General features: G+C 39.8%; 1 protein-coding gene across 47 annotated transcripts in view; it reads left to right on the forward strand.

Moving 5' to 3' along the window:
* Nucleotides 1-22872, forward strand: part of ZBTB20 (zinc finger and BTB domain containing 20) — a 473003-nt gene that overhangs the window by 178476 nt on the left and 271655 nt on the right. Inside the window, exon 1 of one of the 47 annotated variants that reach the window (XM_086882896.1) lies at nucleotides 9370-9784. The exons of 45 other annotated variants lie outside the window; for them this stretch is intronic. The gene's annotated coding sequence lies outside the window, so the exon portion shown is untranslated. Of the gene's footprint in view, nucleotides 1-9369; nucleotides 9785-22872 lie in introns of those variants that run through there. One more of the 47 variants, XM_086882912.1, reaches the window with a different exon arrangement.

Raw genomic sequence — 22872 nt, forward strand, 5'->3', positions numbered from 1 at the left:
TTAACAAAAAAAAAGGAGAAATACCAGCAGAACATTGCTTTCTGAAGGAATAAAGGACTAAAATCTAAAACAGAGACTGTCATACGACATGGGAGATGTTCTTGCTGTAAAAGCCCAGTGAGGTTTTTACAGTGAGTATGTGCAGAGTGCCCAGTATTCTAATAAAGCCAACTCAAACTCCCATAGTGAATGTGATCATGGGGGGTTCACAAGAAAGCTGTCAGCAATGCTTTGTATTACAGAAACTCCCATATTTGGGCAGAGCATTCTGCTGTGCTCTCCTGCAGAAAAAGCTGCTTCCCACCTGAATTTCAGAGTAGTTTTGCAAGCAAGGTGAGAGCTTGGTTGATCACCAGGTGGCCTCCCTGTGTCTGTCTAGTTGTGTGCTTTTTCTTTACTGTGTGCCTGTATATGTACCAAAGTGTATGTGGATTCTGTATAAAAGTAGAAAACAAACCAAAAACCTCAAAAAGAGTCCTGAACCCATCATGCACTTTCTCTCTAAGTTGCTGATTGTCCTCAAAACTTAATTAAAGTGAAGATGTCCAGGATCCAGGAATGGAGAAAGCCTGTACCCATGTGTGCATTCTTCTCCTTCTGTCACATTTGTCTCACAGTGTTCAGAATGTGCTCCTATTCTTGGCAGTGACCTCCAAATAAATAAATTCATTTTATTTGTAGATGGGGCTGAAAGAGAAAGAAGTAGTGAATTTTGACACCAGCCCCTTTGACTCCCCATAGCACTTGTGGGTTAGGATGAGTTTCCTTCCACTTATTGAACTGCTGCATGGAATGTTATAAGGAATATGAGCAACCACCAGTGATAAAATGAACATAAAGTGAGAAACTGGTTTTGTTACAGCACTCAAATCACTTCCCATCCATGGTGGATGGTGTCTGATGGACAAGACGATTGCACCTCATTGTGGTGCAGTTTGTGGAAAGGAGGTTCAGCGTAGCCCACAAAACTGTAGTTGCAGGCACAGCTAGTACAGATGGCTGGCATGCAAGATAAGGTCTTGGCAAGGGAGGGGGACAATTAGCCTGCCTCCCACCACATTTCCCCTTATTCTGTAGTCAGATTTCCCTTATTCAGAGTTTGTTCAGGGTAATTGTTCACAGACAATATATTTTTGTGCTCACGGTGCAATCAGAGGCTGTTCTCACTTGAAGCAGAGCACATCTCTTAGGTAGCACTTTCTGCCAGAATGTGGAGGCTGAGATCAGAGTGAAGCTTTATGAGCTCCATTTGGTGCTTTTTACTTCCGTCTTGTTTCTCTCTCTGCAGGGGATGTGAAACTAGATTTGTCCTGTTTCCACAGCAGGGTTTTGGTTTATTTTGTTTTTCCAAAGCATTTCATTCGGTGGCGCAAATCCAGAGGAGAGTGTGTTGCCGAGATGGATTTGAATGTCAGACAGAAAGAGTTGTGTTTAATAAACTCTTCGTTGTAAACTATAGAAACTTGAGAGCAGGAGGCCCCTGTTTAATACAAACATTCTGTGCCTAAATTATCACTCTGAGTATTTGCTCTGAAATTTAAAGAGCTGTGAGACAAAGGTAACTTTGCTAAAATGGATGTTTATGAGGTCTGAAGCTCCAATTTGAAATTCTTTGGTTCTGATTCTCCTCTCAAACTCTTTCCACCTTCTACCTGCATTTTTCTTTTGACTCAGAGGTGGCTGACTAATAGAAGTGAGTGGAATATAGGACTAGTTAAAATGAAATTAAAAAAAAAAACAACGAAAAACCCGACCAAAAACAACATTAAAAGAAAAATAAACAACAAAGTTTTATAGGCTTTTAGAGAAAAAAAAAGAAAAAAGGTGCTTTAATAATATGATGCAGTACTTGAAGATGATAGCTCCACATGCAAACAGCTGAACATGTAGTTCCCATTATGTATGCCACTACTGCTTATCTCCTCTGCTCCCCTGCCTTTGAAAACTCTTTTTTGTATCACAGCACAGGCTACCTATCTGTGTTGATCTCATTTTCAAGTGTTTTGTCAACATGAGCCTATTATGAAATTAAAGGTCAGTAAAAGGCCAGGCATTCATTGGGGTAAGCACTGCACACTGGCAAGGGAGGGGTCAAGAACGCCTCATCACATCCCAAGCTTTCAGATGTGCCTTGTGTGCGTATTCCTGTTTGGGAACAGAGACACTGTAAAGCTTCAGTCGACCCCTCATTCACAGCAAGACACAATATGCCAGTATCTGTCACATTCCAAGTCCTTGAAATACTATTGAAGTCAGAGAATTCAAAGTCCCAGATTCTTGGCTTCTTTTGAGATCGCCTCATTTTCTTCCTTGCCATTCTAGTAAATCCGACATACATACATGCACATGCATACTTGTATAGACATACTGACATCTTTCCAGAGCATGAAATTCAAAAAAGGGGAACAAAAGCATAGGTTTCTCCCCTTGTCCTGTCACTTTCTGACAAAAAAAAAGGAAAAAAACCCAAAAAAACACCAAACTTCATAAGTTGTTTATATTCCAGCTTTATTTTCTTCCATTCACTCTTTGCCGGGAGCAAAGCATAAAGGATTAAGACAAGAGCAGCCCTGTGTATTTGTATATTATATTTACATACAATATACATTATTTAGGTAATAAAACCTTCTTTAAATTGTGCTGAAAAAAAGGGTAGTGTTTCCACTTCTGCTCAGAAAGAACTGATGCAGCACTGCTCCCATTTCCCTGCTTTTCCTCCATCTATTTTGGAATTTGATGAGCAATAGCATATAGGCATCAGTAAAGTCTGCAGTCCCTCCCTTTGCTCTTTTGTCTGATTATCCTTTTCCCAGTCTGTAGGAGAAGGAGTCTAATCTGGCTGGAGAATTTGCACCCTGATTTTCTCATACGGCACATGAAGTTTTTTAGATAACAGTAGGGACAATTTCTGGTCTTATTGAAGTTGTTGGCAGTTCTCCAGATGATTTGTTATAAGATTTGGCCTTGAAAAAAAGGATCAGTCACACTCATCTCCTTTTAATTCTGAACTAGAATGACCCATATCACTGCCCACTGATGGCTGCCTAGGATACTAGCAGTGAAATTTTGGAAAATGATCAAAAGTTCAAATATATGCAAGAATGCATGAAACCCACTGTCTAAGAGACCAGAGAGAATACAGTTTGCCACAGCAAAAAATGGGTCTAAATAGACCCAAATAAAATGGGAAGCTTGATATGAAAGAGGTCTATGTCCATTTTATTATTTTTCTATATAACGTTAATTTAGGATGAGGTCTGGAACAGTTCTCTCAACTTTTGTATGTGTTTTTCTGTTTTTTCTAAAATCTTTTGATCGCAGAGCACTATAAATGCTGCAAAACAAAGTCTCTTTTCCAAGTTCCCTACAGTGAGAAACTTAAGAGCATTTAGTTTTAGCATGTATTAGGACTTCATGTCCTCAAAGAACAGATCCTGCCCCTTTGATCTCTAGATATAAAAATCACTGTTTCCCAGTGGTTACAGAAGATCACTGGGGCCCCAGAAAAGTGCCATGAAGATGCAGAATGGGGACCTCACAGCTCCAGTCCATTTCCAACATTGCTGTTGCTTCTTGTATATTTTGAAAAAAAATATTAGTGATCTCCAGTAATCCCCGCTTCTGAAATTAATTTAAAACTACTTATATAACTTAGCAACATGCATTAGGGAAGGGAAAAAATATTTTTAAAGAAATAGTCATACTCTCTAACTTTATAATAATTTCTTTTATGAGTTTATGTGTGCAGTTAGTCTGCAAAATAAATTTTCAGGCATATAATTCTGTATGTCTGTATCCTATGCAGTGGCCCTTATGTGGGAAGGGACTTGAACTAAACCAATATTGAAATCCAGCGGTTTTCCCTATCTTTTGGAGGGAAGGAGAGATAGGAAGTCAAAATATAAGATTTCATTACAATACAGTTCTGTCTGCAGCTGAAGGCATTTCTCTAGCATGTTGCAATCTGGAGTTTTCCCTTTCAAAATTTCTTGTAGGAGGTGAATTTTCCGGTTGGTTTGACTCTGCTGTTAAAAAAGCCAAGATGATTTTTTTATTTTTTTAATATTAAGTGAATAAAATATTAAGGGTATTTAAGCAAAGGAGAGTTTTAAATCTCGTTGATTTTTTTTTTTTTTTCTCAGTTCCTAACCTGGTAAACAAACTGCTTGGATCCATCTTTGCAGAGAAAATTTAAAACCACTAAGCTGAAAGTGTAGTGTAAAAACACCAGTTTTCACTTCAGAGACAAAAACACACTGATGACCTTCAAACCTCATGTGTTAAACTTGCAAGGAAAAATCATGTTTTTCATTATTTCTGTTACCTCAAGGTTACTTCAGGGCTAAGGTTTCCTGTGAAGATCAAACAAGAGGTTTTTTTCCTGTCTTGCACATCCTTACGTACGCCCAGATTATGCCCTCTGTGAAAAGACTAAACCGCAGACGTTGTGGCCTTGAAGCTGGAGGGAGGATTGCTTGGTGTTATTAAGGCTCTGATCAGCAGACCAGACCAAGATCTGGCTGCTCCTGTCTGGCTCAATAACCCTGGAAAAGTCAATAATGTACTTGTGCCTACATTCCCCAGCTGTAAAAAGGAAGGGGATGCTCTTTCCCTGCTGTAGAGGTACTTTGGAGGTAAAGCTGCTCTCTGAAACTGATGGTGAATGTGGAAAATGCGCGTGTGCTCCCAGCCCGCACCACAGTGACGCGTTTTCTGGACAGCACGTGGTCCTGCCGATCCCCCAGAACGTAATCCAGGCTTCCAGCAGGCCTCTCCACTCCTTCCCGAGCTCACCTTGTCAGCAGCTGCTTTGGGAAATGTCCACATCTCCTTCCCTGAGCCTGGGGCTCTTGGCACAGAGGAGATTCTGTGTGCTCCTCTCACCCCAGGTGCTCTGCTCACCCTGCAGGACAGTGAGCTTGCCCAGCCTGGCTCAGTTGGAGTTTCTGATAACCTTTGCAGAGTGAAAGTGGCTGTTTTAGAGCAGCACTGTAGAGCTGCTTCTGTGATATATCATCTGCAAACGCTAATGTCCCTGCTACATTTCTTTTTAAATGTTTTGCTGTAACCTTGTTTGCACAGGCTGATCATATGTGCCCCAGATACACACAGGAAGACAAAGTTTCCAGTTCCATCTGCTGCAGTCTAGAACGATTTTATCCGCCATTCACTGGGGGAAAGCCATTCTGATTTAAATGGCACATAAGCTGCGCATTATTAGTCTGATAGGATAAAGTATTACAGGTTTTTTCCTCGTGGGTTTTTATATTTGAGCTGGATATAACTGTGCTGCAAGAACTGTCAGTAGAGATGTATAAAACAAAACAAAACAAAAACAAAAACCCAACTTGTGAAATAGCCGAGGCTGGAACTTTACATCAGTGATGTCTGCTTGTTAAATCTCCCCAGAATGATTCTTTCACTAAAATACCTGACCAGCTCTTCTCCAGCAACTTTCAGCAGAAGTAGGCAGGAAAACCCATTAAAAACAAAAAATTAAAAAAAAAAAAAAACAGCCAAAAAAAAAAAAAATGCAACTCCCTTGGAGCCACCACTGTTTGGAAATGAACAGTTAACAAATGCAACCTTTTCACTGATGCCCTAAATTCCTTTGTCACTTAGTAACAGCCTCTACAAACTACATCTCCACGCCTGACCTAAGTTACATCATATTGCCATGTTGTGGAATAATCTATTGTTGAATGTGTAAAGAAAATTGGTTATAAGATCCGTGATATTATAATGAATAATTATAATTTTTTACTGAATAGATGACAAGGTTTATTTAGTGAAAATATCATGTCAGCGGAGAGAGCAAAATAAAAAATAAGTTCACGTGCTGTGCTTGGATTGAGAGACGTGTCACTGCGTACCTTCTTAGCTTCCTAACACTGCTAATGGGAATAGTGATAACCTTTATCTCCCCACTCGACTGCAGGAGACCTTGGTGTCTGTCAGGAGACAGCTTTCCACTGGAAAGCTTTCCACAGCGAGCTGGTTCTTACTAATCATCTTGTCAGTCCTCCCTAAGGCACCGCCGCCTTGGGGCAGGTTTGGGGCATGATCACAGCTTCCTAAATCGGCGGGATTTTAGTAGAAGTAGCTCAGGTTTGTATCATTGTTACTGTCCAGAAACTTGTCTGTGGATTTCACTAGGAATTTACCTGGGAAAAAATGTATCATTGAGAAGCTGAATTTTAACTGTTCAGGACCAGCTGAATTCTTTATGTTACCAGGTTAGCATACCTAAATGTAGGCTTCATTTGCTTTTCTCTTTTCCTCAAACTTAATGATTTCTTGAAGTTTTTTTTTTTCTTTGAAGTTATGCTTGCTTCATTTCTAAGTAGGAAAAGACGTTCATTTTTGTCTAATGTTGTGGTACACATTACATAGGTAATGCTGAGACTTAATCCAGTGTGGAGGACGGATGGAGATGGTAGCCAGGGAGCCTTTGTGACACAGAAACAAAAGCACTAAGTTGTTTCGAGAGAGACTTTCCCCGCTAGAAAAATCACTGCAGAACGCCTGTCCAGCTTTGGGTAACGAAAGTGCTCTTGAAAGTGAAAGCAAGAAGGTGCTGCAAGCAGGGGGGAAACAAACGCGAGGTTCAGACGGCAGGGTGCCCACGCAGTCGGGTTTGTGTCACCGGGCTTTGGGAGGGATGGATTGCTGCCCGAAGGGGCGCGTTAGGACGGGGCCGCGCTCAGCCCCGCCGGGGCTCCGGGACACGCCGGGGCGCCCGGGCCCGCTCCCGGCGGCTGGGCCGGGCCGGGCCTGGCTGGGCCGGGCCGGGCCTGGCTGAGCTGAGCTGAGCTGAGCTGAGCTGAGCTGAGCTATCCTGCGCTGGGCTGGACTGGCAGCCTCGGGGGACCAGCGTGGAGGAAGGAAGGAAGCGGATCACAGCGTATGAAGTCTGAGAAGTGACAGCGTTTTGCACTGGAGGCAGCTGTGTGAGGTTACCTGAGGACAGTGTCTGGCTCTACTGGCTGATTGCTTAGAGCATTAAAAAGAAAAAAAAAAAAAAAAAATCCAATTAATGGGGGCACCTCCTAAACAAACCAGATATCCCTTTCACCATGCAGTCCCTGTTGAGAAGAGTATAATTTTACATTAACTGCACTGGATAAGTAAGAATTTGTTATGTTCTGACTTTATCCAGGAAATTCCCTTTTAACCCAATTGTCCCTATTAAGTGTGTCAGCTCTTCTTTCAAAAGCTCTGCTCTGCAAAGGCAAATTAGTATATTAATGTGGAAGCACGTAATTTTAAGACAACAAAAAATTGGAAGCCCTTATCCATTTTTTCAGAGAGAGTTATTTATTACAAAATATTGCAACAAACTGCTTGCTTACAGTTATTTATAAAAATTAAATTTATTTTTGTTCATGTTTATTTTTTACTTTCAAACCTTAACAGAAGAATTATACTTGCCACTTTCATTTTCTTTAATGCACTTTAATTTGGTTTGAGTTGATTTAAATTTTCATTTTCAGATTCTCAACTAAATATTGAAAATCTAACCTGAAAGTACCTCCTAAGACCGATCTACTCTTCTTTGCCCTCTTCTTAAATTATGCATAATGTAAACTTGACAATAGCCAGGTTTAATTCTGAAACGCTTTATTTATGTCACTGTAATTCAAAGCCTAAGGGAAAACAGCTAATCTTATGTACAATTAGCATGTAGCTCTGCTTAGCTGAAGTTCAGTGTATTTCCCTCACAAGTGAGCACCAGGGAACAGGTCCACTGTGAGACCTGTGTGAACTGTTGGCTGCTTCAAAGCACCCAGGATGGGCCCTGCCCAGCCTCTTGGAAGTTCTCTTGTTTCCAAGGCACTTGTGTAGGTAGGTATATTAGCCATGGGATAAATCATTTATCCACTATTTTTGGAGCTGTCAGAGCAAAATCAGTTTTAGAGAAGAAGGGAGAAGTGCTCTTTAAGTGGCTTTTTCACCTTTCACATGCCGTTAGTGTCCCCATCTTATTTTGGATTTTGAGAGTGCTGTCTTTTGTGGAGGAGATGATTAGTGCCCCAGAAAAAGGACCCTATGAGTCCTGCTGTTTGGTTGCTGTTTGACTGAGGTGTTTGGGGAGAAAAGTTAAATAGTTTTTAACATCAACTCACAATTGGTTTGGGCATATGGCACTGTAGGAGAGTGTGTACAATATGTGTGCGTACACAGATGATTGAGTGGTTTCAGTATGTTTCTAACTTGTCTGCTTCTTAGCAGTAGATATGTAGGATATACATGACATAAATGCATTTTATTAGGGGTTGTTTGATGCCTCTGATGTAGTTTTATGCTCTGAACATGTTGTTTTGAAACGCTTATTTGTATGTGAGGAATTGTTAACACATTTTATCATACTATGGTGTGGATTTGTGGGACTTCCATGGTTTTCTACAATATCACTGCATCATATGAAATGCACACAGTCCTAAATGCAGTGAAGCTTTTATGGTGTGATGTTAATCTTCAATTTAGGGCCCAAAAGTTGTTTTCACTCAGGTACGAAGTAGCCAGGCCCAAGGTGATTTTAACAGATGATGCATTTCTGTCCTAAAATGGATTCAAGGGGATTCTTTATCATACTGCTCAATCCCAGGTGTGTAATTTTTTTTTTTCTTCTGCTCCCAATATGGGTGTTCCTGTTTTGTATTTCAGAACCTAGATTTTCATTTAGCAATTAATGTGCATGATTCAAGTCACTCCTTCTGTATTTTATGAATTTTTTCCAAATATAGTGTTTCTCTGCCTACTGTTGATTGAGCAGAATGGGACTTGCCTACACAAAATTTCCTAGGAAATACGATTTGCACATCCAGATTTCTGACTACACCCACTCTCCCCATCATTGCAAGGTGTTAATCTAGTTGTATGATGGTGCTTGCACAGATGCATACATACATACCCTCTTTAAAAATAGGCTGTATGCCTAAATCCTTATGGGAGAGCTAGGTCTGTATGCTCACTGAATATTTAGCCCTTGTGGTTACTGCAACAGAGTTTTTGTGAAGACTTTCCCATATTTTTAGAAGATGCTTTTAGTAAGCAGTTTAATCTAAGTAACAACTGAGTTTTTTGCAGCAAACTTTAATATAAAACTAATTTTAAAATTACACATATCCTTTTTAACAGAACTTTAGATTTGAGCAGTTCCTTTCCAGAAACCTACCCTGGAGAAAATGTTTTTAATCAGGTTAAAATGGAGGCAAGATAGAAAAAAAAAAAAAATGTTTTCTGTGGCGTGACTGGAGCAGTGCTAATGAGCTCTGCTCTAATACATGAAGGAACATATGGCCCCCATCTGAATACAAACTGGACACAAAGCAGTAATTCAGCTGAGATGTCCTGAATATTGTAAACTGGGTGAATGTGGTTGAAGGTGTTTATAAATGGTGGCTGAATCCCACACACTGACTCACTGCCTTCTAATGTCCGGGGCTCAAGGTGCTATTTGTAAGAGTATAGAAAATGACCAGTAGAGGGAATTCTTAATTAATGCTAACAAAATAGCAAACTGAAGTGTTTTGCTATGAAGAAAAGACTTCTTGTGCTCATGACGCAGCAAGAGACGGATTATGGAGAGGGCGAGTTAGGAGAAGAAAAATCACAGGACAAGCAAATTGAGTATTTACTGGCAAATAATTGCTCTCTTAAGCTGTGGCTCTCTTCCTAAATTCTTGGCATTCCTGAGCACTAGAACCGTTTTCAAAAAATGCATCGTTAGAGAGTAGATGTAAAAAAACTTCTCAAAGGCTGATGGTGCAGACTTGTACAGGTAAGGATGTGTGCATTGCTGCCTGTATTTCTCCTAAAGCTTTAGATTGCCGTCGTTTACAGGACTGCTACTTTTCTCTGTCTCTGAGAGAACTGCTCTTTTGGTTTCACAGCTATATTTCGTCTGAAAGTTGGGGAAGTGAGGATAGTCTTTTAGGCAGGCTGCAGTGTTTGCTTTTCTGTCAGCACAGAGGTATCACCGGACAAGGAAAAAGAACAAGCTGGGAAAAAGTATATGGCCCGGTTTTGTTTTGTTTCAATGGGTGCTGGCTTGCCTCTAAGTGAACACATCGGTTTGTTGTGGGGTGGGAACTTACTGCCTGTATGTGCTTGTATTGCCACGCTGATTTCACTGGAGGAAGGCTTGTGAGATGCTACAGGGAAGGAACTTTTTGTAAGGGGCTCCTAGAGACTACCTGCATCCCCAGGGCTTCCCTAGATGTGGCTCCCCAGGGAAATGAAGTGTTTGGGAACCTGCTGTTTCCTCCTGTCTGCAGTTTGCCTACCTGTTTCCTACTCCTTTCCCTCCCAAACTTCACTGCTTTTAGCTAAGTTTAATGGGTGAGTTTCCAATATACCTGAGTTTCCACTTTCTTTTTTTTTTTTTTTTAAGTAGACAGCTGTTTAAAGGGAAAAGGTTCTTTTAAACTCAAAATTATACGTCAGATACAAAACTCTTAACAGAACTCTGTAACACTGGAGGCTCATTTGACTCTTCAGGAGCTGGCTCAAATTTATGGAGGATTTTATTTTTGTTTATTCTACATGCAAACTTTATTTTCTAATACTGAAAAAGGGTATGGAATATATAAGTCGTTAAGAATACTTTGTCCTTAAATATGACTCTTACTCACATTTTAATCATCAAATAAAACCACAGCACTGCCATTTTTTATCAAACCTACAGAATGCTGTCCCTCATTTCGTCTCCCCACTTCATCATATGCATTAAAAGTAGTGGCTAAAACAATCTCACTTCTCACAAGTTAATGAGAATAGCCAGTATTCCTGAAGAGCAGACATGTTCCTTTGATTTTACAGGGGGATTATCGTGATTATACTGACCATGTTCAGCAGTGGTGAGCAAGCTGAATACTTGATTGATGGGGGCATATATGTGTTGGAGACACAGCTCTGGAAATCCACACAGAAAGCATCGCAGAACCCAGTATCAGATCCTTCAGAAAAACATTGCCAAGTTTTCCGTAAAGAATAATGGTGCTTTAACTTTTAATACAGGGGTAATTTTTCATTAATTAAAATCAACTTATGTCTTTAAACACGGGCAGTTTTCAGTCCTCATAGTTTATTGTGCCATAATTGTGGATATTCTGTTTATTCAGTATTATGCTAACTGTTATATTTATTATTAGTTATTATTAGTAGTTATCTTTTTTATTATAAAGGCTTTTCTTATTATTATTGCAATATTTAGTCCTTTTAAAACTGATAAAATGTTGGTTCATCTGGGCTTTTGAGTACAGAGTACTGCAAGTTTATTACATAGCATGTGAACTAAAATTCCTTTTATTGGTTTTAGTGTTCTGCCTTTTAGTGACTGTCCCCTCTTTTCTTGGGACATCAGATTTACTTTTTCTGTGTAGTTATATCACTTCCACTACATTCAGTCTTCTTTGTTTTCTTTGTCATTTTGACACTTTCTAAACCTTTTTCATAGAAAAAGCTCTTGAGGGTTCTAATGAGTCTTTTACGCTCTGAACCCTTTTTGTTTCTTCTTTGTCCTATTTGAGACGGGGTGATCAGCACTGACTGCAAAACCCAAAGTGATGGCATGACTTATATAACCACATTATGGAAGTGTCAGATGTATTTCCTTTGGACACCCAGTTGTTCAGTGTGAGACCCTGAACAGCCCCACTAAATCCCTCCATTTCCTTTCCTGTGTTGGCTTCTGTGAACTCATCAAGCTATGGGGGATGGAAGCAGTGCAAATCATTTCTTTATTTCTGCTAATGGAAAGGCTAGCTACAGAATCCTATAGAGAGTGGGGATTTCTGAAGTCAGGAGAGGTATCTGTGGAGGAGTATCCTTGTACCTTGTGTGCAGCAAACTGGAAGGATTCCATAAGATAGCAATGGGCTGACATGGAAAGGAAGCACAGCTTGTTCTGTGGCTTCTAGACCATCTGCAAGTGACTTGCAAGAGATGAGAGGGTGCCAAATAAAAGCACAATTGTGATATAATGGAGGTATGAATCAGCCATTGGTCTGCTCTTACTGGAAAAAGCATGCAAAGCCCAGGACTGTTCCTTGGGTGGTACTAGGATACTTCATTCCATTGAAACGTGTTTCAAACCCTAACTCAAGACCAGCAGTCACTTAAAAATGTCTGGGGAAAAAAGCTTTTTTCACTTTAGATTGTCTAATCTTATCTTTTTATTTCTGCAGATATATAAAGGCATGTTATAGAAATAAGTAATACAAAGTCCCTGGGTCACAGTAGAGCATATCAAGTCAATTTTTGCTGGAAGCAAGTGATTTTCATTCCTGTTCCTCTCCTCTCAGTTTACCCCCCGTCACTCTTTTAGCTCCTCTTCTTGCCTGTCCCTGCCTTCCACCAGAAATTTTCCTCTTTTTTCCTTAGTCAAAATTCTACCTGGCATGGTATATTTTTCTAGTGTAAATGATCACTTTCAGCATTGAGGTGATAACACATACTTTATTCCTTCTTTGTTGCCCAAGAGAGAACAAATAGATTTTGAAAAGCAGATGGTTGACTAGAGAGCCCTAAGGTATCGCAGAGCTAACAGGTGCAGCTCCCTATTCAGACTCTGCAAAGCAAAAAAATACTGTTTCCCAGACAAACCAGAAAAAACCAAAACAGGAAAAACAGCAAAAAGATGGACTTTAGAGTCCAAATACATATATATATATATATTTAATAATGTTTATGGTAGGTTGAGCAGGGACAGTGTTTGTTTGCTGGAAGAAGCCATCCCTTGTGAAGAACAAGTCAAACTCGGCTAAAGCAGAGTGTTGGAAGGTAGAGACCTGCACTGAATTCCATCATGGCCATGGATGAGCTGAGTGGTTTGCAAAACTCTTTTCATTTCTGTTTTCCACACAAAAGCAGGACAGTAGCAGAGGCATAACTAATGTATCCTACACATCATTGTGAACCCTGTATGGGAAAGGCTAAGGAAGAAAAAGTGTATTGCAGTGTTGAAACATTAGATACTGCGTCAGCTCAGCGTGGGTTTCCTGAAATACAGAGAATAAATTGTTGAATACCTTAAGCAAAACAACACATGTAGGTCATTAGCAAAGAAAGAAAAATCATACCATCACTATTACCTGTTTCTAGTCACATATGTGCTATTTTACACATTTTATATGGAGTAGACAACGTTCCTGGTAAGCCTTCCAGTGGTGAAGGAGCTATGCCTGCACTTTTTCACTTCTGCAGCTATTGATAACTTCAGATGTAATTTATACTGGGTTTTGCTCACACTGCCATAAATCCTAATTCAGAATGAGAATGAGAATATCAATGCTTCATTATTAATAACATCATTAGGCCCTAATTTTGTGATCTTAAGCTTGAGCCATCCAACTGAAAATCCCTGGGGTGTGTTTACTGAATCTGTGCTGGGAGCACTTCATTGTTGTAGGTGCTCTTAAGCACATTTGCTCTTGGTATAACAGAGGACTATGAAGTGGTGTCTAGAAGTCTGAGGAGTTATCCTTGCAGGAGCAAGTAGTAATTTATACCAGTCAGCAGAATAAGCTTTTTTTGCATTGCCAGAGGTGGAAAAAACAGAGATGCTAACTTCTTGCCTTTTAATTTGAGTACTGGAGTACAGGTCTTCTATTTCAGAGGAATAAAGGAAAAGGAAATCAGGAGGATAAATAACCAGAATTTTAGCTAGTAGCAAGAAACAAGGAAAGGACATATAATGAGCATGGCTCTTTTTGCCCAAGCATTAAATATTAATGTCTTTAAAATCTAGATTGAAAGGAAAGTGTTTCAGTGCGTTTAGTCCAATTAGAAAACAGATTCATAACCCTAATCACATTTTAAAATTAATGAATATAGGAATAAGAAAGTAATATAGATCAATAATCTTATGTAAAAGTTTTTCTGGGAGTTATGGAATCTGATGCATCATGTTCTCAATTTTTCCATACAAACATTTTTCCATTAGTCATCAAGTTGGAGCAAAGTTTATAAAAATTGGAAAAACAAGTCATGAGAGCTAAAACACATTTTGAAAAGTTAAAATGAAAAAAATGAATAGGGTGGAAAACTTCCTGAGGAGTTGGGAGAAAAAAAGGTAATAGGGAGATTTTTTGTTTTTGTTTAAAAGATGGGCTCATGCTGGAGAATTAAGTTGTAAGAATACTGTAGCCAACTGTGAATATCCGTGATACTGTTAGAGGAAAGATTACTTTCCTGCTCCTGGTTTCAGGCAAATTGCCTTAGTTGTCCTGGTCCTTTTGTTCCACATAATTATCAGCTGAGTTGAAGGAGATCTCCCTACAGCTGTGAGTAGTAATGAGGCTTTAGCATTTCTTTGCACATCACTACTAGGATGTGACCTCTCTCCCTAGAAGGCTCACCTTTTCATTATAAAGGTGTTACTTCTTTTCTGCGTGTTTAAGGCATCGCTCAGGTGATACAATCCCTTCTCTCTGCAGATGTAGAAAATGCAAACAAACAGAAGTTCCAGAGAGCTTCTTTAACCTTGGATGTGAAAGGTGGTTAGGGATGGAGGTTTCAGATTATTGGGGCAGGAGTTTTGAAAGAGAGCAAAAGAATGGATACATTTAGGATTGTACTTAGCATATTGCATAAATGATGCAGGAAATGCAGAGAAATGCCACAAACATCACATAGGGACATATCAGACGTAGAATGACAGCTGCCATTCAAAACTCTGATGACATCTGAAACATAAATAAATGTAAGGCAGTGATGGCATCCTTTTGTGAAGGTATTTCCATGATGATGATCTTCCCCCTCACACCAGTTCACCTACTCTCCTGTGATGAATTGATGTGACATCATGAAATTCCAGGAAGAATAGAAATCAGACAAAATGGATGCTTCTGGAAAGGGCAGATTATCTTGTCATTTTAGAAATAAAGGAAGTTGTGGTGTGAGTCAGTCCTCAGAAAATGATGTTTGCAGTGAGATGTATAAAATGTGCAGGGGTACAGAAGTATTGTGGAGAGGTGATACTGCATGGCAGATATACCTGGGATTTATGTGCTGGCAGGAGGACAGGTGTTGAGGGTAGGAAGGCTTTTTATGATCAAGCTGAGTATCTCAAAGCAACACTGGTTTTATGTGTGCAAATGATAGACAGTAGTGAAACAGAGTACAGCAGAATCCTAAGGCATGGGATGGTGAGTGGGAAAATCGTAGGGGGGATTTATGCTCTATTCAGTTATGGCTCAGATGATTTGGCTTTGCTTTTTCTTTTTCTCACACTTTTCCCAATTTATTTTGTATTATGCATCATGCCTGTAATTGTTTTCTCTTGTTGTTTCTCTCCTGACATGTTTAGTCCCACAACACAGTCTAGTCTTGATGTTTTCCTTCTCCTTCAAAGAGTCCCGAGAGAGAAGCAAGGAAGGTAGATGTATTTGACTTTGGAAAATGATTTGATGCCACTTGCAAAGGAAATAAAATATATCACAGGGGTCTGCTGCGGGGCGTGGAGTGAAAATATTACTTGTTTGTGACAAAGGATTGCCTTGAAGACTGCTTTGGCTTGATCAGTCTGAAACCCGTGTAGCACTGTTCTCGTTACAAGGACTCTAATGTTCCTGTTTCTTTTGGAAAAGGACTTCATCTGTTTTGAAATAAATCCAAGGCTCCCCAAATGTACTGTTTGCTTTCAGACCCAGCACATGAGCACTGTGCATCAGGGTCACATTGCAAAGGGGTCAGGAGAATATTCTTTCTCTGGATCGTGACCCAGGTTAGCCAAGGAGTCTGCATCGGACAAGCCCCATGGGAGCAGAGGACTGCAAGGACTTGGAATGTGGGGGTCTTTGGGCAGCACAGCTGTCCTGCAGTGCAGGGCCACGGCTCCTCCCCAGCCCAGGGGCACCAGGGATCCTGCACAGGTGGTGCTGTGCTGCACAGGTGGTGCAGGGCTGTGGTAGGATGAGGAGATCCCAGTGTGACCGAGTGAAACCCAGTAGATCTGTATTTCCCATGGGACTCATCTGGTTTGCATGTTGAAGTTGATGCCCTCTTGCTTTCAGATCTGTAACTCAGTGCTAATCATTCCTTCAGTGGATCTCAGACTGGGAATGTTCACTGGAGTTGATCATTACAGAGGCTTAGTACATTAATTCAAGTTCTCAGCATACAGTGGCTCAAAATCTTCCCCAAACTCCCAGTGGCTTCCTATCCTGAAGGCATAGCTTTCTGACATATTTTTTTTTCTTTCCCTAATCCTGAGATATCCCTAATCTTTTCCATCTTCAATTCCCATTTTTCTAGTTTGCAGCAGAGAACTATTTCAATGCATTTCCAACTTATCATTTTTATATTACTAGTTTCACCTAGTGTTAAAATACTGCTACGGTTCTAATGTGTAGAATGAAAGAAAGTAAATTTACCCTCTGAAGGGGACAATACAGCCTCTAAATTTGTGGTAGGCATCTATGATGGTGTATCCCTGGTGATATGAAGTTCAAGGGTTTTATTTTTGTTTTTCTTTCTTTAGTGTGTTTCTCTATTTGCATCAACTGCTGATGCTTTTACATTAGTTTTTTTTGTTCAGAAATCTTCTTTTTTTTTTTGTTTTTTAGCTTCTATTCTTCTAATTCAGCTTTTAAAAGAAATTCTAAAAAAACTCTCATGTAAGATGAGCTCAAGCAAAATGCTGCCAGCTGGTAATTTCTTTGTACTTTAAGTGGACTTTGTATTTCTCATGGGCTAGCCATTGTGGCCTGAAAAAACTTGTTACACCAATCCATGAATCCAGAAGAATACAAGTAAAGATGACAGAGGTGTTTGCGCTCCTAAGTTACTGATATGAGAAAATCTCTCATTTCTAGACCACCCTCCTCCTCCTCCTTTATCAGCTTAAAACTGTCTAGTTTTAAGCAAGCTTGTCAGAAATGGAGAAGCTGCCCAATTCCTACAGGTTTTCCTATGAAACCATAAATGAGGCAGAGGCAGCAATTACTCCTGCCTGCGAGAGAGGCTGCAGTGTGCACTCCAGAGCCCAGTGTGAGGCGTGTCCTCTCAGCTGGGCCAGTCGTCTTTCCCAGACAGGTCTGGTGTTTCCTCCTCCCGAGCACTTGCTGGGTGCCAGCCCTTCAGTGTGGAAGGGGGAGCTGGAAGAGCTGAGTGTTGGCCAGGGTGAAGAGTGGAAGAGCGTGGGAGGAAGAGGTGGGAGAGGGCTTTTGTAACTGGGAAGACTAGGGGTATCATGGCCAGGATGTCACAGAGGAAGAGAACCCAAATCTAAAGGAAACCAACTCACTGATGCTGTTACTTGTGGGATGACTTGCTTAATTCATATAACCTCTTGCCTGTCACCATCTGCAGAGCTACTTCAACAAAGAAACTCTGTTCTGAGATTAAAGAGGAGTTAGAGGGAAAAAGACACAAGCTCTGGTCTTCAGATAATACGCATGAACTTGACAAACTGATTGTAATGTCTGTGTCTTGAATTCTTTATCTCGGAGTGAAGAATTAAAATACGTGTGCTTCAGAGGGGAGCTTCATCCATTTGGAAATGATTTTTCTCCTTTAGGAGACAGATGCTTTACCTTTTCCATGAAAAGTTGTAAATGTTTCAGAAACAATTAATGAAGCTTCCTGACATCCTCTTGGGTGAGGAAATATGATTGCTGTGGGAAAACTGAGGCAAAAATCTGTCATGTGAATATTTTATTTTAATAGTTAATGAACAGAGAAAAAAGAAAGTATTACTGTAAAACACATGAGCAAGATTGTGGAAAACTTCGGCAGAGAAAGGTTCTGAGACAAATTCTGTCTTGATTGGAATCTCTTGAAGGTCAAAGTGTCTACTCAGTGTATAAGGCACGATTAAATCTGGTTCATGGTGTAAATATAATCAGGAGACTTACCTCTTAGTATACCTAATTTCAAAATTTACGTGCTGCGTAAGGCAGCCTTGTAGAGCAGAAGTAAATATTTTGAAAAGTGACTACAGGAAAATATAAACTTCCTTTGGTTTCAGGACAGCAGTAGTGCCATTACATTTTACATGAAAACTACCAGTCTCTTCAGCCAATGGCAGAAGAACTTCAGCAAAATGCACCACACCATCTCAAGGCATTGGTGTTTGTGTACAAATTAACAATTTCTATTTAAGGATTTGGAGATTGGGACACAGAAGTGTAGCAGGCCACGCAGCACATAAAATGGCAATTGAGGAAGAATAAAAACAGGTGCCCTAACCTTTTCCCCTCTGTTTTAGTCAGAAGATCCATAGTCCTTGGAAGCACGCACATGTCCATAGACTTCAAGCTGATTTTTTTGCTTTCAGCCTCTGTGTAACCTCAGATGATCCAATTTTTTTGACTTTGTCATCCCAAGATCCAAATCATTCAATCAGTAATCCCAAGTAGTCTCCTTTCTTTACCACGACAAGCCTCCCTTTTTTTAAAATCTCTAGTAGATTTTAGACTAAATACACACGAAGCAACAGTTTGAAGTGAATTTACTACATGTTACTGGCAGATTGTAATCTTATGGATATGTGTGTACCAGTATGTATTGAAAAGGTAACAATAATATCTGTGGCAATCCCATTCCCCTCTTAGACATTTAGACTTTTATATCTGTACAATTTGTAACTACGTCTGTTAGTCAAGCATAATATAAATCAAGGAAAAACTAAAAGATTCACCTGATAGGAAATGAAAAATTTATGGTGAGAGAAGAAAACCACCCATAAGCATTGGATACATACTGACACTCAATGATTATTTTAGATTTCTATTTGTTTGGCTGGTTTTGCCTTTTTTTCCTAAGGGTAATCTTCTCAAGAGTCAGCATTTACTTTATATTCATGGAAATCAATGAGTGGTTTACCATGCACTTTACATGAAACAGACCAGTACTCTACATTGTGAAAATCTCACCCTTAAATAAAGCCAGGTTCATATGAAAGAAAAGTGAACTAGCAAAAAAACAAAACCTGACAACAACTGAATAGCTGATACACACCTTTGCTTTTGTGTTCCTGAATATGATATGAAAAGACAGTGAACAGAAATGGACATTATTTCATATCCAGGGAGAGTTGGTGCTTTCCAGCACACTAGCCTTATTTAAAAATTGCTTGGTTTTTAATTGTCTTGCAGCCCACCTCATCTGTGCACCCAGAGGATTTTCCTCTGGCCTTTTAAAATCCACAGGGTTGTTTGGAACACTAGACATGAACACCCTTCTCTTTCTACTTGCTTATGCAATTCTTAACTGGTAACACAAAAAGAAATAAAAGCTAATTCTGCGAGGTTCTTCTGGGAGAGGAAGGTTGGTGAGGGGAGCATTTGACTTCTGAAGTCAGAAATCACAGACTAATTACCCAGCAGTGTCACAAGTTTTGGGCTGCTCAGTTGCTCTCCCTGGATAAAGGCAACAGTCTCCAGGATAGCATTCTCCAATTCTTGAGTTGTCTAGGTGCCATATGTGCCTGAGCCCTGATTATGCAGTGGGGTTAGTTATGATAACTGAGATTTTTTCTGATTTTACTGTATTTCTATTGTTCAAAGTGTGTTAAATGGCCATAGTTTCCTCTGGCATTTAGGATCTGAATGGTCCCTTAGGTGGTAGAGAGGGGAAATTCACTGGTGGTGTTTATGAAAAATATGTGAACTGACCACTTCCATTGTAGCCACACTGGAGTCTGGATTCTCTAATACCTGTATCAAAACAAGGCGTAAGATGGGGAGATTTGGTTACCAACTGGTCTTTAAGCATAAGAAAGAGACATTTGCATTCTTTTGTCCCTGAGTGTAAATCAGGAGGGACAATCCCCACTTTGAATGCCATGCTTATTCTCAGCATGGTGTGTATGGTGAAGAAGGCATTGAAGGAAAGCATTAAGGCTAGGATAACATCAAAGAAAATGCTTCAGTTTTTATTCTCCCTTCCACAGTGGATAAATTAAAACAGAATGAAACACCAGCAAACTTGAAAATAAAAGCAAATGTGTATGTGTGGACTATGACAGTTTATTCTGAAAATCAAAGTAAATTCTTCCCCCTTCCAAGCCATTTTTCTAGTGGCATAATTCTCTAACAACCTAATTGTCTACCTTGCTTTCTTTGATGTGCTTCCTCGAGTTCACTGGCCAGACTATATGGTGGCTTTGAGATTTTTGATGTCCTCCTGTTTGGTTGGCTTTCAGAGCTGCACCAGCTAACTCTGCTGATATTACATTGTGCTTGGAACAGGATGTAAAGGGATGTCTCTTTATTGCACCAACAGTCTCAGCAGGCATTGAAATAAAAAGTTGAAACACACCCCCACTCATAACATGTGCTGGTGACTATAGAAAAATGGGAAGTAGGAGCTTTTTAGGAAGAAGGAGTCATAAGTAGACAACCTCAGTCTACACCCTCCTTTGAATTAGAAATCACATGGCACAGTGATTTCAGCCTTTTTATTAAAAAAAAAGTATCTAATCCTTTTCCCCCTCTGCCATGGTTTTGTGCTTTATTTTATTTTACAGTAATTACACCCTGTACGGCAATATCCTGTCTAGTAGGTAAACATTGCTGCAGAATACAATCCCACGTTCCATCAAACCATTCCCACAGTCTGGACAGGGCTTCCTCCTGCCTCAGGACACACCAAGGCAGTCACAACAGTGAATTCCATTCAGCTGGAACTAAGAGGCACTTTTACTATTTGACAAAAATAAATCCAGAGAGAAACTAAATGAGTTCTCGAGTAGCAGTCGAGGTAAAATATGTGTGCGTGAAAGGGGTGTAGGAGTCAAATTCTATGTGTGTAACGTAGAAGCCAGTTGTAATCAACAGCTTACTGCTCACGTGTTTGGTGGGGAAGCTTTAATTGTTTTCCCAGCTTTATGAGGGAAGGTGCCTTGTGATGCATTTCCCCCATGCATTCTGCCACGAGGGGTTTCCCATGTGTTATGTGGCAAGGGGGCTGAAGCAGGAGTTGTGCCATGGGATTCCTCTCTGTCTTGAGTGAGTTACTGATTCTATTTGGGTTTTGTGAGCTGAAAAGAGTAGGAAGGTTTCTCCATAAACAGCTTGTGAGAATTGTTGATACATTAGGGGACAAAGAACATTGATCTTAGTAATACATTTGTCTGAATAAGCACATCAGTACTTGGCACATTGTTATTAACACCTTTGTGCACTCCTTTTCTTCCTCAAAGACAATGTGCCTGCATACAAATAAACCTACATTTTCAACTTTTATGTCAGTACATGACTGTGGGGACAGAGGAGAGACATCCAGCTGTACAAATATACTAAATACGTCCTCCATTATTTGTGGCAAAATTAGTTTTTTGGACCCTACTGATTAGAACAAGACACATAGTTATTACTGAGGATATCAGCTGTAGGAAAGAAACACTGTCTCATCTTTATACCACATATCCCATTCTTTTGTCAGCTTACATTATAAATAAATAACAAAGCAATTTGACACATGCCCATTGATTAAAAATAAAAGTTGTCAGAGTGAGAGGAGAAAGACAAAAATATGAATTATTAATAACAATATTAAGCAATGTAAAAAAGATGCTTAACATGCAGGAAAGTCCCTGAAAAGTCACTTAGTGAAGGGGAAAGAAAGGACAGCCGTGAAGACCTTCCTTCTACTACTACTTTGTCTTTTCTTTGCTGCTTGGGCCCTTGGAGGTCGGGGTGATATGTAAAAGAGGATGAGTCCATTAATTTGTGTAATCCTGTTTACCTCATCTCTGGTATTTCCAGCATGTGCTGCCTGCAAACTCAGAAGTGTCACATAAGGAATTGAGTTAACGTAAAGTGACTGTGTTGTGTCACAATTTGGTTTGGCCATTTTATATTACTGAGCAATCTGCCTGGCAGTGCCTTTGAATGACCAATTGGTAGCCCTGGCACATCATTTGGAGAAACTAAGGTAATTTATACTCTGCCTAAATTTTGTGTATCACAAATACCTGTGATTTAATATGCAGATATTAAGGTATACAAAAATGCTAGTAATAGTTTGTGTTCTGTACTTTGTAATGCTCCAAAGGATAAAACATAAACAGTACCCTAGTAGCTGGCATAATTATGCATTTATTTTCCCACCTTCTGTCGCTTATTTTGGTTGCAACTATTTAAATGCTTTCATTTATCAGACCAGTTTGAATGGCTGTTGGGTATATTGACCATCCTGGCAATACTTAATTTTCCATCTGTGAAGATCAGATCTTTTTTTTCTTTTTTTTTTTTTCACTGAAGAGGAAAGGAAGAAAAAGTACACTGGTGAAGAGAAAGAGAGACAATTGCAAAATTTTCACAAAAGCTGAAGAAAACTCCTTGGTGACAATCCTGTTTGCTGAACAGGATTGCCCTAAAGCAGGTACAGTGTGTGCTATCAGAGCAGAATAGCTAATCAGAAAGTTTTCCTGGTAGCACCACAAGTTCTATTGTCACTGAAGTCATGCTGTCTCTAGAGGGGTATTTCATATTAGACTTCCTCATGGCCAGTCTGAGTATTGTATTATTTGTAGTTGGGGAGATGACATCATCTTAAAAAAAAAACAAAAACAACCTTCATGAACAGTAAGGCTCCTACCCTGTGCTTATAATGTTAATGTTTTGAATTAACAAACCGTTAATGAATTCACAACATGATCTCCCAATTACTATGTGTTAATTCTGGAAAGCTTCTTTTTTATGTATCTTTGGTTCACATAAGAGCTAAGCACTTGTAGGTTCTATGGATTTCATGAAATTCCAGAAATGCTCAGAGCTTCTGAAAGCCAGGGTCAAAGGATCTTCTTGCTGGCATTTACTTACATGTGGTGCAGGTACCTCCATCCTCGTTTGGGCTCCATTTGCAGTCAGCTGAAGAATTTTAGGCACTTAGAGGTGTCATTTGGCCTGTCACAAAGAA

The sequence above is a fragment of the Cyanistes caeruleus genome, chromosome 3 (genome assembly GCF_971803275.1).
Source record: "Cyanistes caeruleus chromosome 3, bCyaCae1.hap1.1, whole genome shotgun sequence".
Lineage (NCBI taxonomy): Eukaryota > Metazoa > Chordata > Aves > Passeriformes > Paridae > Cyanistes > Cyanistes caeruleus.